A 16,924-nucleotide genomic window follows, 5' to 3' on the forward strand; every position below is an offset into this window, starting at 1 on the left:
GAGTTAACATTGGTAGCAGAGGATGGCTAATAACTACAATGTGCCACCTCGCTTCGACGAGAAGAGGTCGTACGAAAGTTGGAAAAATGAACTTGGAATCTGGACACGGATTACTAATCTGGACACGAAAAAGCAAGCACTTGCGGTGGTATTATCGCTCGAGGGAAGAGCGAGAGATACAGCACTGGAAATATCCGTTGAGGATTTGAACAATGATGATGGTATGGGAACTTTGATCAGAGCACTGGATTCTGTATTTCTTAAAGAAGAGAAAGAACGTGCCTACGAGGCATATTCAAACTTTGACAGTGTTTCGAGAGATATTTCGGTTGCAATGACGGACTACGTCATTGATTTCGAACAAAGGTACAATAGGATGCGCAAGTACGACATGGTTCTCCCGGATGCAGTGTTAGCTTTCAAGTTGCTAGATACTGCCTGTCTAGATGGTAGGGAGAAAAAGTTGGCTTTGACTGCTTGTACTGTACTGACTTTTGCATCAATGAAGTCGGCACTAAAAATAATTTTTGGTGAAAAGACGTCTGTCGCGCCGTTAACAGATGGAATGCAAGCGAGTGACGGAGCATATTACACTGAGCAGCAGAGAAAAGGCGCCAAAAAGTCACGTTCTCAAGACAACCTGAAGAGGGCGCCATTTCCCGGAACAAATCCACTGGACAAATATGGAAGGAGATCAAAATGTGCTGTTTGTCAAAGCACTTACCATTGGGTTAAAGATTGTCCTCATAAAAATGAACAAGTTAAACTAACAGAGGAAAATGTAAACACAGATATAGAGCAGTGTAACATTACACTGTTTTCAAATGAATCTGCTTCTGATACTGAGATTTTTATAGTTGAATCCTTAGGATCTGCTGTGATTGATACTGCATGTACACGCACAGTGTGTGGTGCAAAATGGCTTGATAGCTATGTTAGTGAACTAAATATGAAAGAAGTACAAAATATGATTGACACACCAAGCAACAGAACTTTCAAATTTGGAGATGGGAGAATTGTCCATTCTACCAAGAGAGTTAATAAGATACCAGCAAAAATTGGTCAGACTAAGTGTCACATTGAAACAGAGGTGGTCCCTACAGATATCCCCTTACTATTAAGCAAAGCTTCCCTCAAGAAGGCAGGGGCTGTACTAGACATAAAAAATGACAAGGCAGTGATGTTTAAACAACCAGTGACTCTTGAACTTACTACCTCAGGCCACTATTGTGTAAACATTTTAGACAAAGACATCACACAGAGTCCATGCAAAAATGAGATTTGGACGGACACAGAGCACATGGAGATTCTGACAGTCACAGAGAACATGAACACAAAAGAAAAACACAAAGTATTGTTAAAGCTTCACAAACAGTTTGGACATGCTACAGTTGACAGACTTCAGAAGTTACTATTTCCATTCTACAGCAGATAGTTAACAATTGTGAGACGTCAAAAATACAGTAAACCTAAGCCCAAACCAGCTGTTGGTTTGCCACTAGCTTCCAAGTACAATGAAACAGTGGCTGTAGATCTACATGAGTTAGCACCAAGTGTGTGGTACCTTCACATAATCGACCACTTCACACGCTTCAGCGCTGGAAGCATTGTGAATACAAAGAAACCCAGTGACATCGTCAGGCACTTCATGCATTCCTGGGTAAGTGTGCATGGCCCTCCCCAGAAATTGTACAGTGACAATGGAGGAGAATTCAATAATAATGAAATAAGAGAAATGGCAGAGAAATTCAACATGGAAGTAAAGACAACTGCTGCATACAGTCCATGGAGCAATGGACTTCTGGAGAGACATAATCAAACACTCACAGAGATCATGCTGAAAGTGAAGCAAGACAATGGATGTGACTGGAACACAGCCCTAGATTGGGCTTTGATGGCAAAAAACTCAATGCACAATGTTCATGGTTACAGCCTATACCAACTAGTGTTCGGGCAGAACCCTAATCTTCCCTCTGTACTGGTTGACAAGCCACCAGCACTAGAAGGGGCCAGTGTGAGTGCATGGGTGGGACAGCACCTGTCAGCACTACATGCAGCGAGAAAAGCGTTCACTGAAGCAGAGTGCTCAGAAAGAATTCGCAGGGCTCTGCGTAAACAGCTACGACCTACCGATGAGAAGTACAAAACTGGAAACAAAGTGTACTACAAACGAGTTGACTGTCAAGAGTGGAAGGGACCGGGAGTAGTCATTGGCCAAGATGGTGTGGTGATATTTGTGAGGCACGGAGGCATCATTGTCAGGGTGCATCACTCAAAATTGCGGAAAGTAAATGATCAACAAGATAGAGGGGCTGTTGCTGAGAATCATCCTAATGAAAAGGAGACAGTAACAGACACAAACCTACCAGATGTCATATCCAATGATATGGACACTGAAACTGACACAGCAAATGGAGCAGAGACCTTCAAACATGCCACAGATAATACTGTTGAGCGTTCAAATGAGGAAAACATTCAACAACAGCCACATGTGTTAAGACAACATGGATGTTCCAATCTGAAAACTGGACAAACTGTTAAATACATGGACAGAGAAAGTGGTATTCCACATACAGCAACCGTCATTGGACGAGCAGGAAAAGCCAAAGGAAAACACCAGAACTGGTACAACTTGCAGTACTCTGAACCAGTTACACTTTCTGGTACAACAGGGTCAGCTGACCTGTCACTTGTAGATAATCTCAGAATTGAACCAATGGAAAATTGAGAAAAACAGAATGACATTCAAAATGATGATGTACTTGAAACAAAGGACGTGTCATTTGACTCAGCTAAGCTAGATGAGCTCAGTAATTGGAGGAAAAATGGAGTGTTTGAGGAAGTTACAGACATTGGCCAAAAATGTGTCTCAACAAGGTGGGTGTGTACCCTTAAAGAGTCCTTAACTGGAATAGTGCCTAAAGCACGTCTAGTGGCTAGAGGTTGAGGAGCTGGCTGCTAAACAACTCCCAAAAGACTCACCGACATGTGCCTCAGAGTCACTCAGATTGCTGATGTCCGTGATCTGCCAGAAAAAATGGAAACTTAATTCCATAGACATCAAATCTGCATTTTTGCAGGTAACAGAGCTGTCAAGGGACATTCACATCCGACCTCCGCCTGAAGCTAAATGCGAAGGAACACTGTGGAAACTAAAGAAGTGTGTGTATGGACTGGCAGATGCATCACTCTACTGGTACAACAAAGTCAAGGCAACAATGCTGAATACAGGTGGAAAACTGTCACAAGTGGATCCTGCAGTCTTCTATTGGCTTGATCAAGACTGCAATGTACCTGGAGTACTTGCCTGTCATGTTGATGACTTTATCTGGGGTGGCTCACAGACCTTTGCTACAACTGTGATTCCACACCTCAAATCTGTTTTCCAGGTCGGCCGTGAGGAGCATGATAATTTTTGTTATGTTGGCATAGAGTTTATTACAGTTGAAGGGACAATACTGATGCAACAGGAGAGCTATATCAAGAATCTTCAACCCATTCACATGGATTCTTCAAGAGCCGTACAAAGGAATTCCCCTCTATGTGGAATTGAAGCTGATCAATTGAGGTCAAAGATAGGACAAATTTTATGGGTTGCTAGACAGAGTAGACCTGATGTAATGTTTGATGGTTGCAACTTGGCATCTAACACAAAACACGCCACTGTACAAACCATTCATGAGGCACACAAGGTGGACATCTAATCGTGTTAATGGGTGAAGGAGAAAGATTCTCACCTATCTGTTGGCAGTCAAAAAGGATCAGAAGGGTTGTCCGAAGCACACTTGCTGGAGAAACACTTGCTCTTGCGGATGGAATTGACAATGCGATCTCTCTTGCAACTCTGTTCTCAGAGCTTACCACTGGTGAGACAAAACGGCACATTCTACCTGTAGTTTGTGTCACTGACAACTACTCATTAGTTGATGCTTTGAAGTCAACCAAGTCTGTCACAGAGAAAAGACTTCGTCTTGAGAATAGCATCATCAAGGAACTTATTCAAGCACAGAGAATCCAGCGGATTCTGTGGTCGACCACAAAGGAACAGCTTGCTGACTGTCTGACTAAAAAGGGAGCATCCGGTCTTGTGCTCCTACAGGCTCTCAGTAATGGAAAGTGGCAGCTTGAGTAATACAAATAAAAACTGTCACACAACCCATTTGTAATGGGGAACTTAAATAATACTTGGACATTTAATTATGTTGTTGATGTTTAATTTGTCTTTAAAGAAAAGGGGGAGATTGTTAAGTTCATGTTTTAAGTATCCCTATATTTCTGTTATTACGGGGCTATCACTCAGTCAAGAGTGCGCCTGCGCAGGAAGTTAGTTCGTTGATGGACCTAGCCGTGAGTGTAATGGCTACCTTGTAGTGTGTTCATACAGTATAGTAAACTTTGTTAAACTGGAACCTTGTCGTTGTGTCATTTCGAGTTAACAGAAGAGGCTAGTAATATGGGTTGCAACAATTTCGGTCCAGATTGTCTAGCCCGGCTGATTTGTAGGGGTCCAGATTTTGCAGCTCTTTCAGAACATCAGCTGACTGGATTTGGGAGAAGGAGAAATGGGGAAGGCATGGGCGAGCAGCTGTGGGGGGTGCAGTGCTGTTGACCGCGGTAGGGGTAGCCAGGTGGAAAGCAAGGCCAGCCGTAGAAAAATGCTTATTGAAATTCTCAATTATAGTGGATTTATCAGTAGTGACAGAGTTTCCTATCCTCAGTGCAGTGGGCAGCTGGGAGGAGGTGTTCTTATTCTCCATGGACTTCGGTGTCCCAGAACTGTTTTGAGTTTGTGTTCCAGGAAGCAAATTTCTGCTTGAAAAAGCTAGCCTTGGCTTTTCTAACTGCCTGTGTATATTGGTTTCTAACTTCCCTGAAAAGTTGCATATCACGGGGGCTGTTCGATGCTAATGCAGAACGCCACAGGATGTTTTTGTGTTGGTTAAGGGCAGTCAAGTCTGGAGAGAACCAAGGGCTATATCTGTTCCTGGTTCTAAATTTCTTGAATGGGGCATGCTTATTTAAGATGGTGAGGAAGGCATTTAAAAAAAAATAACCAGGCATCCTCTACTGACGGGATGAGGTCAATATCCTTCCAGGATACCCGGGCCAGGTCGATTAGAAAGGCTTGCTCGCTGAAGTGTTTCAGGGAGCGTTTGACAGTGATGAGTGGAAGTCGTTTGACCGCTGACCCATTACGGATGCAGGCAATGAGGCAGTGATCGCTGAGATCTTGGTTGAAAACAGCAGAGGTGTATTTAGAGGGCAAGTTGGTTAGGATGATATCTATGAGGGTGCCCGTGTTTACGGCTTTGGGGTGATACCTGGTAGGTTCATTGATAATTTGTGTGAGATTGAGGGCATCAAGCTTAGATTGTAGGATGGCTGGGGTGTTAAGCATGTCCCAGTTTAGGTCACCTAGCAGCACGAGCTCTGAAGATAGATGGGGGGCAATCAGTTCACATATGGTGTCCAGAGCACAGCTGGGGGCAGAGGGTGGTCTATAGCAGGCGGCAACGGTGAGAGACTTGTTTTTAGAGACCCACACACTGTCTAAAAAAAGAATAGATCCAAAATTGAGGCTTGAATGCAAAATAAGGATGTTCATTGAAACATGGTGCCCCAAAAAACGTAGCATAGTGCAATAAGGCGCATAAATAAAAAGTGAAAACAATGTGTTTTTTTGGGCACCATGTTTCAATGAACATCCTTATTTTGCATTCAAGCCTCAATTTTGGATCTATTCCTTTTTTCGACAGTGTGTGGGTCTCTATTTCTTCAAGAGATATTCGTATCATGTTACTGATTGTATCCAGAGTAATTTTTGTTACTTCACATTGTGGTTTTACATCTCTAGTTCACCTTGATAGGAAGCTTTTGAACAGTATCCTTGTAAATGGTTCAAATATGTCACCCTTAGTAGTTAGCGGTAACTAATAAAAATGCTGGGCCCTTCAGCGACTGGGGGCTCTATGCAGTGTGTATAATCTTCATATAGGGCTAAACCTCAAGAATGGAATGCAGGGAAAGTAGCGAACTCTGAAAGAAGCATGGCCGATGGAAAAGTTAGGAACATGTCCGAAACCAATAGCACGTCGGGAGAAGACGAGAGCACAGACAAGGATGAAGGAGGATGTGGAACATGAATCAGAAGGAGGTGGAAATGAGGAAGAATGGGAAAAGGAACAAAATTGGGTTGGGAAAGAAGACGCCTAGTGTTGAGAATACCTCATATCTGTTGGGAGTCTGGTTTCTGGGAGTGTTGGGGCCCAAATTGACGAATTCGTTGGAAGTATCCTAGATGGTGGAGAGAAGTGGAAATAAAGGCGGTCAGGGTGATTGGGTTGGCCTTGATTTTTTCTGTTTCTGCTGAACAGAAGAAGCTTGTTTTGGAATCTCGGGCGAATGGATGACTGTGCTGTGTCATGCTTTGAGCTAAAGAGAAGAGTACCTGTCAAGGCATTCATTTCTGGGGTCTCGGAGGAAGTAGGCATCAAAGTGCTGAAAGTATTCATGGAGCGGTTGATGCACGTAGGATGAATTTTTGAGTTGATGGCAAGAAATAAAAGAGTTCGTCTATTCTTGTGTTTTTTTGTGGAGTCCCTCCCGACCCGAGTGAACCTGGTAAGAGCTTTTATTTCCAGACCTTTGCAGTGTAAATGGTGTACTGTAGAATATTTGGACATGTACAAAATGTCTGCAGGTGGAAGGTGTGGAAAAGAAGGTCATGGTGAATGTAATGAAGAAACCGTATAAAGTGTTGCAACTGTGGTGGAAATCTTCAGAGTGCCTGTTGAGGTCGAAAGAGAATGAAGTTGACAAAGTCAGAGCCATCCTGAGCATTTCATATGCAGAGGTGATCAAAATGGTTGAGGGAATGAATGATTCTTCTGAGGACCCCATGGAGTTGGATAGGCATTCACTGCAGGCTGCAGAGTTGGCCTCCCACCAGCAGGAGCCAGAGATATTACGTGTATAGAAGGTGGACTTTGTGATTTTTATGGCAATGGTGATCAACGGCATGGCTGAAGTGGAGGGAAGATTTACATTATTGTAGATGTGGCTGAGCGGTTCCTGGGACTAATGGATTTCTCAAGGAAGGAGTTATCACTGCTGTCGCGAGCAGTGCTACCCTCTCAGGCCTAAGAGGGAGGGAGATACACTTTTTTACAAAACTATCTGGATTACACCCCCAATTACTGTATGGAGTTTGTTTGTTTTACCCTTGGACCGTTGGTGGCGGTAATGCACCATAAACATTGGATGCCAACCTTTGTTAAACCCCACTGAAGAGAAATGTGATTGCAACAACAAACAAAAAATGCTTACACGCAATCACCTGTATTGCACTTTTACGATGGTCCCTAACCAACGACAGCGCCAGAAAGCTGCATATTTCATCCTTGCTGGCTCGGAAAGAGTGGGAACATCGGTAAAAAAAAAATAAAAAAAAACTCTACCGTCATCCTAGGACCTTCAGTCAGAGAGCTATTGACGACCGTACTCCAAATATCGAAAGTAAAAACCGCTGCGGTCAGCTTGCTAATGTTAGCTAACTCAAGACATGGTTATGAAACAACTTGAGCTAACCAACGAGCTATAAAATGGTCCGCTAATCAACCAGGTAGTCAAAAACAAATGTAGCAAGCAAATATTAACTAGATAGAAAACTCAACTACGTGTCATATTCGGTGGACAAACACACAACCAATCCTTTCAAAATGATAGCTAGCAACCAGAAGCCCAGCGAATTGCAAATGTTTTTTTCATAGCTTCCGTTAGCTAATTTGTCAGACTCTGCGTGTGTGGCTACCCAGGGAAAACGGCTAACTAGCAATGTTAACCTGCTAAACTTGGTAAATAGCCAATACAAAAAAGCTAGTTAGCTACCTAGCTAAAGTTAGCTAGGGGGGTAGCTAGCAATCCTAAGTGCCAGTCCCGGATATTAGCATAACTACCTAGCTATACAAGCATTTTAACATATGAGACCTTACAAACAATCTGCTAAAAGTCTACAGAGGCCATGGCCTACCTTTATTTATTGTATTTCTGTTGAAATGTGTCATCGTAGGCGGACCAACTAAAGCTAGCTGAGACTAGCTAGCTGATTCGCTAGCAAGCAAAACTGTACGGGGAGTACTGGCTACACTTAGCTTTGACACATTCATGCATTTACCAATATGATTGACAAATAACAATCTATTATACTTGCGATTGATTACATTCATATCCTCTGGAAAAGCTATTTCAACATAATTTCTTGCACGGCGCTAATTCTTTATGCTAGCTATCCGTCTACTGCTCCCCAGTTTAGGAAACAGACAGTCACATGAGCAGAGCCCAGATCGCAAAGAACACAGAGTGAATCGATGCGCTAAAACATGAATGAGAATATTATTTGCAAGTGCCTCTATTTATCTAATCATTTTTACTAAAAGGACTTGATTTGCAGTCAATTATCTAACATCCTAATGAAAAGAAGCCAACGATTGTATTTGTATTATTATTTATATAAATGACATTTGAAATATATTTATTTTGCTGAGGCAGTGTGGAGGAGTCCCCCTTTCTGTCCAATAAGGTCATTTCTGGAGACTATAAGCACCGTTTTTGGCTCAAGAACACTCCCAGAGGCAAAACTTCTTTATAGGCACACAATCCATTTTTATTATCAAAAGATAAGAGGCAATGTAAAAGACAGCTTAAACAGAGACATGACTGAAATACATGTAATGTATTTTCTGGCCTGCATTTCATTTATTGCAGTTAGTTCCTCTAGCCTAGACCCCCCCTTACACCATTCAGTGCAGGACATCATTTTATAATTTAGAGCAGTGTTTCCCAAACTCGGGCCTGCGGACCTCAAGGGGTGCACATTTTGTTTTTTTGCCCTAGCACTAGGCAGCTGATTCAAATAATCAAAGCTTGATGATTACTTGATTATTTGAATCAGCTGTGTAGTGCTATGGCAAAAAACTAAACGTGCATCCCTTGCGGTCCCAAGGACTTAGTTTGGGAAATTATGATTTAGAGACATCTGGGGAAATCACATTGTTTACCAAACTATGTTGTAGACAGGTCTATACTGACAGACTTATTTTGGATTTCTGTATAATAGTTTTGTAGACAACAAATAACACATTATCACTTACAAAAACAGTGCTCTTATACAGATCCAAATCAAATTTTATTTGTCACATACACATGGTTAGCAGATCTTAATGTGAGTGTAGCAAAATGCTTGTGCTTCTAGTACCGACCATGCAGTAATATCTAACAAGTAATCTAACCTAACAATTTCACAACAGCAACCTTATACACACAAGTGTAAAGGAATGAATAAGAATATTGTAACGACCCGGTATTGTGTTCTGTGTTGTGGGTGTGTTATGGTTCTCATGGCTACTAGCAGGGGTTAAATATGTCAGGACAGAGGGAAAGGTTGGGGGGGTATGATGGGTAATCCCGCGGGATTTGGAAATGCATAAATAGGATTACTGTCTCATCTTTCTTTTCTGTTCGGGGCCTTGATCTGTTCCTATGGGAGTGACCCTTAACTCGACATGGTATAATTGTGTACATTCGGCATTTAGCGGCGTGGGCTGTGGCCTGAACAATAGCCCAGTTTAGGAATAAACCTGTGTTCTGACCTGCACACCTAGAGTCCGTCTCTTTTCCTTTTATGACCCAGCCGGGTCATTACATTGGCGTCAGAAGTGCTTTCGAACTACGGGATCGAGACTAGGCGAGTTAGCTGTTCAGTATAGGCCGGGTTGGCTTTAGCGTGACTCGCATCTACGGTCATGATGCTTGGGGCGAGGCGGAAAATTAAGGAAGAGTCGGACAAAGTGTCCGTTGTGGGCTCGGGGGTACCCGGTCGGGAGGGTCGGGCGGCGACTGCCGTAGAAGAGCTGGAGAGCCACTTGGGGGAGTTGGCGCAGGGCATTTTGGGGTCTCCAAAACGTTAAAGCGCGTGAGTAAAGGCTTCTATTGGGCCAGGCACAGGAGGGATGTTGAGGACTTTTGTAGGCAGTGCGACGAGTGTGCTGCTAAAAAAGGACCTCCAGGTCAGTCACGCCCTCCTACAACAATTCCCAGTAGGGGAGCCCATGGAGAGATTGGGGGTAGACATAGTGGGGCCATTTCCAACCACAGACAGCGGTAACAGGTGGATTCTAACCGCTATGGACTACTTCACCAAGTGGCCGGAGGCTTACGCTCTCCCAGACCAGGAGGCAGCGACTGTAGCTGATGCGTTGGTGGGGGGAATAATCAGTCGGTTCGGGGTGCCACAGTCTATTCACAGCGACCAGGGGAGAAACTTCGAGTCACGGGTGTTCTCAGAGTTGTGTAGACCTTTAGGCGCGGAGAAGACGCGCACTACTCCGCTTCACCCCCAGAGTGATGTGCTGGTGGAAAGATTTAACAGAACATTAGCACAGCAGCTGGCCATCGTTACCTCAAAACACCAGAGAGATTGGGACACCCACTTACCGTTTATTCTTATGGCATGTAGGTCGGCTGTTCAAGAATCGACTGCGTGCTCCCCAGCGCTACTAATGTTAGGTCGTGAGTTGCGCACCCCAGCCGAACTGACGTTTGGCCACCCTCCTGATAATGACGACGGGGTTTTGCCTGGCCCGAACTATGTGTATCGTCTGCAGAACCGGTTAGAAGCGGCTCACACCTTCGCAAGAGAGCAACTCGAGAACGCAGGGGTCCGCCAAAAGCGCCACTACGACTCGCGCGCTAGGGGGAGGCACTTTGGAGCGGGAGAATGTGTGTGGCTTCACAACCCCACGCGCAAGAAGGGGCGGTGGGCTGGACAGTGCATGGGTGGGGCCGTGTCTGGTGATAGAGAGAGTGGGGGAGGTGACGTACCGGGTGGAGGTCCCCCCACGGAGCAGGAAGGTGGTGGTCCACCGGGACCGATTGGCACCCTACAGAGGGAGGAAAACGGTAGGAAATGGGAGTGAGGTCTCTGATGTGAGCCCACGGGAACAGTCTAACGAGGAGACTCTAGCGCAACCTGAGCCTGGGATGGGGGCTGCTTCTTCGGAGGGCGCTGGAAATGACATTGGGGCAGATGAGTGTTCTGGGGGTTCACCGGTGAGAGCCACGGGGAGGCCCAAGAGACTGATGCGACCTCCGGGTCGTTTTAAGGATTTTGTTGTGTAACCCTAGGGGCTAGGGTTTAGAAAGGGGGGGGCTATGTAACGACCCGGTATTGTGTTCTGTGTTGTGGGTGTGTTATGGTTCTCATGGCTACTAGCAGGGGTTAAATATGTCAGGACAGAGGGAAAGGTTGGGGGGGTATGATGGGTAATCCCGCGGGATTTGGAAATGCATAAATAGGGATTACTGTCTCATCTTTCTTTTCTTTTCTGTTCGGGGCCTTGATCTGTTCCTATGGGAGTGACCTTTAACTCGACATGGTATAATTGTGTACGTTTGGCATTTAGCGGCGTGGGCTGTGGCCTGAACAATAGCCCAGTTTAGGAATAAACCTGTGTTCTGACCTGCACACCTAGAGTCCGTCTCTTTTCCTTTTATGACCCAGCCGGGTCATTACAATATGTACATAAAAATAAATGAATGAGTGATGGCCGAACGGCATAGGCAAGATGCAGTAGATGGTATAGAGTACAGTATATACATATGAGATGAGAAATGTAGGGTATGTAAACATTATATAAAGTGGCATTGTTTAAAGTGGCTAGTGATACATTTATTACAAAAAAAAATCCATTATTAATGGCTAGAGTTGAGTCAGTAGTGGCTAGAGTTGAGTCAGTATGTTGGCAGCAGCCACTCAATGTTAGTGATGGCTGTTTAACAGTCTGATGGCCTTGAGATAGAAGCTGTTTTTCAGTCTCTCAGTCCCCGCTTTGATGCACCTGTACTGACCTCGCCTTCTGGATGATAGCGGGGTGAACAGGTAGTGGCTCGGGTGGTTGTTGTCCTTGATGATCTTTTTGCCTTCCTGTGACATCGGGTGGTGTAGGTGTCCTGGAGGGCAGGTAGTTTGCCCCTGGTGATGCGTTGTGCAGACCTCACTACCCTCTGGAGAGCCTTACGGTTGTGGGCGGAGTAGTTGCCGTACCAGGCGGTGATACAGCCCGACAGGATGCTCTCGATTGTGCATCTGTAAAAGTTTGTGAGTGTTTTTGGAGACAAGCCAAATTTCTTCAGCCTCCTGAGGTTGAAGAGGTGCTGTTGCACCTTCTTCACAACGCTGTCTGTGTGGGTGGACCATTTCAGTTTGTCTGTGATGTGTACACCGAGGAACTTAAAACTTTCCACCCTCTCCACTACTGTCCCGTCAATGTGGATAGGGGGCTGCTCCCTCTGCTGTTTCCTGAAGTCCACAATCATCTCCTTTGTTTTGTTGACATTGAGTGTGAGGTTATTTTCCTGACACCACACACTCCGAGGGCCCTCACCTCCTCCCTGTAGGCCATCTCGTCTTTGTTGGTAATCAAGCCTACCACTGTAGTGTCGTCTGCAAACTTGATGATTGAGTTGGAGGCGTGCATGGCCACGCAGTCATGGGTGAACGGAGTACAGAAGAAGGCTGAGAACGCACCCTTGTGGGGCCCAAGTGTTGAGGATCAGCGGGTTGGAGATGTTGTTACCTACCCTCACCACCTGGGGGCGGCCCGTCAGGAAGTCCAGGACCCAGTTGCACAGGGCGGGGTCGAGACCCAGGGTCTCGAGTTAAATGACGAGTTTGGAGGGTACTATGGTGTTAAATGCTGAGCTGTAGTCGATGAACAGCATTCTTACATAGGTATTCCTCTTGTCCAGATGGGTTAGGGCAGTGTGCAGTGTGATGGCGATTGCGTCGTCTGTGGACCTATTGGGTCGGTAAGCAAATTGGAGTGGGTCTAGGGTGCCAGGTAGGGTGGAGGTGATATGGTCCTTGACTAGTCTCTCAAAGCACTTCATGATGATGGAAGTGAGTGCTACAGGGCGGTAGTCATTTAGCTCTGTTAAGCTGTTTTTAATGTGTGCGCGCTTAATAAAATGATTTAATGATGTATATCTTAAGTTATGTAAGTCGTATGTGAAAAAAAAGTCAGATGACGTTTCCTCCCTTGGCTACATTTAAATCAGTGGTCACCAACCTTTTCTGTGTCGAGATCACTTTCTGAGTGAAAATGCATGCCGAGATCTACCGCTCAGATTTTTTTTATTAACATGACTTAAAAAAATGTAAGCCTATGCAACATTAACCAATTAAAAACAGTACTGTAGCAATGAGGTTTGTGTAGTAAGCTATAGGCCCAATACACAACTGAGCCACAGGGCTGTCCCTGTGGCTCAGTTGGTAGAGCATGGTGTGTGCAACGCCAGGGTTGTGGGTTCAATTCCCACGGGGGGCCAGTACAAAAATGTATGCATTCACTAATGCAAGTCGCTCTGGATAAGAGTGTCTGCTAAATGACTAAAATGTACATTATCACCACATATTGGCTTTGCTTGAATTTACCTCCCAATGCATTGTTTGGGACTTTTAAAAATATATATATTTAAAAATGTGAGGTAGGCTAAATCATCACACCGGTAATAGATCCATTGTTATTACTTGTGAGGCACAGCTGAGTGAGCATACATTTCAATAATTTGCTTTTATTTTACTGGGCTGATGGTGCCTGCATCTGATGGTCAGTCTCAGCGGAGGGAGAGAGCAGCAGACTAAGGGTTCGTCTCTCAACATCCCTCCGCTCTCCCTTTCCTCCCAGTGTCAGTGTTGCCAACTCCTCAGTAAAGAAAGTAGCTACTGGCTGTCCTAAAAGTCGCTAGAAGTCGCTAAATGCCGGCATCACCTAATTTGCATAATTGGCCATGTGCATGTAATTGTGATGGACGCTGTAGGAGAGAGGAATAACGTCGTGGGAGAGACAAAAAGTGAGTAAAAAACACCCCAAATATTGTTAGGGTTGAACTGGCTATTTGTATGCATAACCTTTATAATATACTGGGGAAGCTATGCTAAGTACATAAACTACGAGTAAATCAACTGTTGAAGACAAGAAGACCTACAACCGGCAACAGGAAGTGCGTCACGACGCTGGGATCAGCCTACACGCCGACGACAGGAGGAGCAAGTTTAAACCACGCTCCTCCCTCGGACAGGCCAGCATTGAGCGGGAAATATCTCTCAGTATAAAAGAGAGAGCAATAGGATGTGTCGCTCTCTTCTCTGTTTCGCCCTGCGAGGTAAAACAGCGAGACCGTATATATACGAACCACACATATACCACACACGTGTTTGCATTAATTAAAGTACAGCTAAATCAGAAGTTACTATGTGCTGACTATTTTGTTCTGTTACCAGAAACGAACTGTCGCAACATTAACAATATGTATAGAACTACAAATTAACTTTCTTCTGTCGATTCTTGTTTTTTTTTGTTACAATTCCAACCCTCCTTTATCCGGGCTTGGAACTGGCAAAAGTGACCCAAAAGAGACTCTTTTTTAAACGTTTTTTTTTTTTGTTTAGTTTTCTTGATTTGGTTTTTTAGGAGCCTACAACAAGTCACAGTAAAACATGAGAATTTTTAACTATAACATTTTTTCAATTTTTTTTGTATACAATCAACATTAACAATCTAAATGGACCAAAAAGAGACAATAGAAAACTGTCAATGGCAAAGTGAGAATTATTGTAACTAGTCTGGCCCTAATTCAGGCTGTGCTGGCTCACAGAAAGAGTGGGTCATCGTCATTTTGGTCAAGGCTCTCTATGGCAGGTTCAGCAACTGAGGGAGCTGACTTAAATGAGTAAGCAGCTGATGTGCCAAAAAGCTGCAAAACATTATCAGGCATCTGGTGCTCATAGCAAGCCTCACCAGACAGCTTCAGTCTATATCAAATGTACAGGATGGAGTTAAGGGTCTGCAAGGACATCCGATTCTAAGTTTGCTTTTCACCACACTCATCTGGCTGAATACTCTCTCGACTTCAGCATTCGAGTGTGGCAAGGACAACACAGACACAGACAGCAGCCATGGCAAGTACTTGAAATGGGTTGATATCAGCTGCATCCCTGAACTTCCAAATCTCCCTCCAGAAGCCCAGTGTGTTTGTCTCCTATTTACTAAGACGGATGGCATGCCATTGCTGGACAATCTTGTCTATCTCTGCAGGCGAACTTGGTTATGTTTTCTATTTCTCCAGGGCTCTTATTGTGCTTTAGTTTCCTCCACATTGAAAACTGACATGTACTGCAATGCTTCGATGTCCGGCAGTCTCACCCTCAACTTATTAGTGAGCGGCTACACACCGCTTTCGGACACTGCTTTCATCCTCAGGCGCAAGGTGGAGCTCAGCTGCCTTTGACTCAAAAAGGTAACCAAGGTACGGTTTGGGACTGATGTAGCCATCTATTGGCCCTTTGAGTACATCAACATTTGCCAGTGGATTCAGCACTCTGCTCCTCACAGACTTGATCAGGCTAACCAAGCTGTCAAGTAGCTTAAAAGGATCTACTTGCTCTCCCTCAAAAGCCTTGATGGCCAACTGTACCTCACCCAGCACTGACTTCAAAAAAGTTAGATACAATATGTTTTGAGGGTCACTGTACATGGAGTATAAAACCTCAGCCATGTAGCAGTGTTCACTGGAGTTGGTGACAACAAAATGTAGCCTAAGCTCCTCCCACTGGTCCAAAATGCATGAAACCGCGGGTTCAATGGAGAGCCAACGTGTGACACACACCTTGGTTATCTGTAAAGGTTTCTCCCCACAGTTGATGGTCTCATATGGCCTCGTAGGCCTCCCTGCGCTTTGGAGACACTGAAAACCAGTTATAAGTGGTGTCATTGGAAGCATGACTTACAGCAAGCTCCAGAGTGACACACTCAGTGAATAAAAACCAGATATGTGAGGCCATACTCCTCCTTCAGCACTTTATGGAACCATTGTTAATCCCTGTCATAACAGAGGCATTGTCAGTCCCTATCCCCAGGAGTTTCTCTTTTTTTTTTAAGACACTTCTCGAGGAAAGCCACAACAGCACGGGCTATAGATTTGGCATCTCCTCCCTCCAACTCAACAAGCCCCAGAAATGTTGATACAATTGTCTGCTTGGTGTTACTAAAGTACCTTATCACAACCCCCAGGTACTTAGAAACACTTACATCCGTGGAGTCATCGAGGAGGAGGCTGACACGCTGGTCACCCACATCTGCGACCAACTTTTTCAGAAAGTATGGTGCTAGAACACCATTAATCATTTCTGTTTATTTTGAAGTGGGTAGCAGCAGTGGAGTCTGAGAACGCAGCTCTACATGCTTCTCCAATGTGATCACATGCCAGCATTGAACAGTGTTCAGCGATAGCTAATGCCATGGTGGCTTCAGCCTTTTTTGCAGAGTCAATTTTTTTAACCATAAATGGCAGCTTGTTTTGGTTGGAACTGTTATAAGGCTTTGCCTTTTCAGTATGTTTTTGAGTTGTCATGTGTTTTTTTTTAAATGGCTAAGTTTGGCGTAGAAATCAACCTGACAATACAGGCAGTATGCCCGTGTATCATCTCCAATAAACGGCTTCAACCAGCCTTTGAATTCAGGGTTTGATTCCCACTCCTTTCTGTATTTTTGAGTGTACAGTTTAGACTGAGACTTGATGAGCTAGCCAGCTAGATGTTTAGCTTATGTCATAGGCACACACATAGTGGACAAGGTGAGTAAGTGACTGAGGCTGTGTGAGTCAAATGCAGTGATTTATTTTTGTGCAGTGATTTATTTTAGACAAAGAACATTTCACATTTGCATCCCACCCTGAATGTAAGCCAGGGCGGGATCAACCAGCGGCGGCTTCCCGCATGCGCGATTCATTTGCAGTCTGGACGCGGAGGGGTGAACAACATCTGCTCTGACTGCAGCTGGGAGGGACTGCTGCCGAGGACTGGGCCACC

The 16,924-nt window shown here is 44.6% G+C and overlaps 1 protein-coding gene across 3 annotated transcripts in view; it reads right to left on the reverse strand.

Moving 5' to 3' along the window:
* Positions 1-8,340, reverse strand: part of LOC115152423 (activating molecule in BECN1-regulated autophagy protein 1) — a 54,804-nt gene extending 46,464 nt beyond the window's left edge. The window contains exons 1-2 of one of the 3 annotated variants that reach the window (XM_029697294.1): positions 8,030-8,340; positions 3,738-3,863 (exon numbers count right to left, since the gene is read on the reverse strand). The gene's annotated coding sequence lies outside the window, so the exon portion shown is untranslated. Of the gene's footprint in view, positions 1-3,737; positions 3,864-7,336; positions 7,404-8,029 lie in introns of all 3 variants that reach the window. The other 2 variants (XM_029697296.1, XM_029697293.1) reach the window with 2 other exon arrangements.
* Positions 8,341-16,924: the final 8,584 nt, after the last annotated feature.

This window comes from Salmo trutta, chromosome 17 (assembly GCF_901001165.1).
Source record: "Salmo trutta chromosome 17, fSalTru1.1, whole genome shotgun sequence".
Classification (NCBI taxonomy): domain Eukaryota; kingdom Metazoa; phylum Chordata; class Actinopteri; order Salmoniformes; family Salmonidae; genus Salmo; species Salmo trutta.